Source organism: Pararge aegeria, chromosome 16, assembly GCF_905163445.1.
Source record: "Pararge aegeria chromosome 16, ilParAegt1.1, whole genome shotgun sequence".
Lineage (NCBI taxonomy): Eukaryota > Metazoa > Arthropoda > Insecta > Lepidoptera > Nymphalidae > Pararge > Pararge aegeria.
Window position 1 is genome coordinate 14,157,386 of NC_053195.1, and position 1,541 is coordinate 14,158,926.

The 1,541-nt window shown below is 37.6% G+C and overlaps 1 non-coding gene across 1 annotated transcript; it reads right to left on the reverse strand.

The window, feature by feature from the left end:
• Window positions 1-1,048: 1,048 nt before the first annotated feature.
• On the reverse strand, window positions 1,049-1,121 carry Trnav-cac. Its single transcript has one exon. It is a non-coding gene; the product is annotated as a tRNA-Val (tRNA).
• Between the last annotated feature and the right edge of the window lie 420 nt (window positions 1,122-1,541).

Here is a 1,541-nt window from a genome sequence, read left to right on the forward strand (position 1 = left end):
AATTATCTCCCCGGGGAAAGAATATTAAATTTACCTTCTCCCACAGCTTAGTCAACTGTCAGAGCACTGGCGCACAAGTGGAAAAAATATCCAAATAATATATGTGTACTAATAAACACACAATACACACATCGCCATCTAGCCCCAAAGTATGCGTAGCTTGTGTTATGGGTACTGAGATAGCTGATGAATATTTTTATGAATAACATACATAAATACTTATAATATACATATTAAACGGGGGTAAACTTCTCCTATTCCATGTTCCCGTGATTTATTATATCCCTCGTCAGGGTATAATATCGGAGGATATAATTTAGGTCTCTGGCCCGTGCTAGCCCAGCTGAAGTTCTAGAATAAAATATAATTATATTATAATTGCAAAGGTCATTGAATTTTGAGAGATTACCTTATTACTTTTCGCAGTCGAAAACACTAAACGGACAGAAGCGACAGTCGATATTTATCCTGCCAGTAATCGTTAAACGTGAAGTCTTCAAAATGCCGCACGTCACTAAATATTATATTGACGAAAAAATGCTACCTGATTGCCGGGTAAACTGGCGGTCGTGACCATATCTTCGAAGGATGCTGACGTTCTTAACAGTAGGTAATTAAGTGACCAAAAAGAGATATACCTAAAGGGTAGAACGTCCATAATTTACTTCATTAAACGACTGGCCAGCGTTTTTTTATGTTCAGTGTTACTTTTAGAAAAAAATGTATAGGTTGGTATATATTTTTATCATCATCATGTAAACCAATGGGCGTCCACGGTTGGGAATAGGTCATTGGAGGGATTTCCAAATACCAAAGTCTTGTACCGCTTGATTCCAGCGGTGGTATAAACCCTATATCATCGACGAGGTGGACAGATGACAAACTCGTATAAATAACTTGGAATGCAAAATTTTAACTATATATAACTTTTTAAACCGATTACAGTTGAATATGACTGTCATACTTAGACTTCATCACACGGAGGGAGATATGGTATAAAAAAATGATAAATAAAATAAAACTAAATTATTATTAAAATAAAAAACACTGTTTCCGCCCGGGATCGAACCGGGGACCTTGTGCGTGTGAAGCACACGTGATAACCGCTACACTACGGAAACTGTACAGTTGTCGGCAAAATAGTAGATCATTTTATGCGTTGTCTTACTTATGGTTGGATGGATGGATGGATGATTGTTCGTTAGTTTTTCACGCAAAAACGACTACTAATAAATGACAACTTAAAAACCCCCGACACTAAATAATAAAAATCGAATCTAGTATCCACTAGTCCCGGCCCTTTCATATGTAATCCGACATTTCGTGGCGAGGGCCATCTTGGTTCGATTTTGATCAAACATAGCTGAGAACACACAGACTTATTCGCCTTTCCGACAACAAAATAAACAAAATCAAAATCGGTTTACCCGTTCGCGAGCTACGATGCCACAGCAAACACATGTGTATACACACACACATCCACAAAGATACTACAAACTTATAACACACCCCGTCGCTTTTGCGTAATTTGGAACACAGAT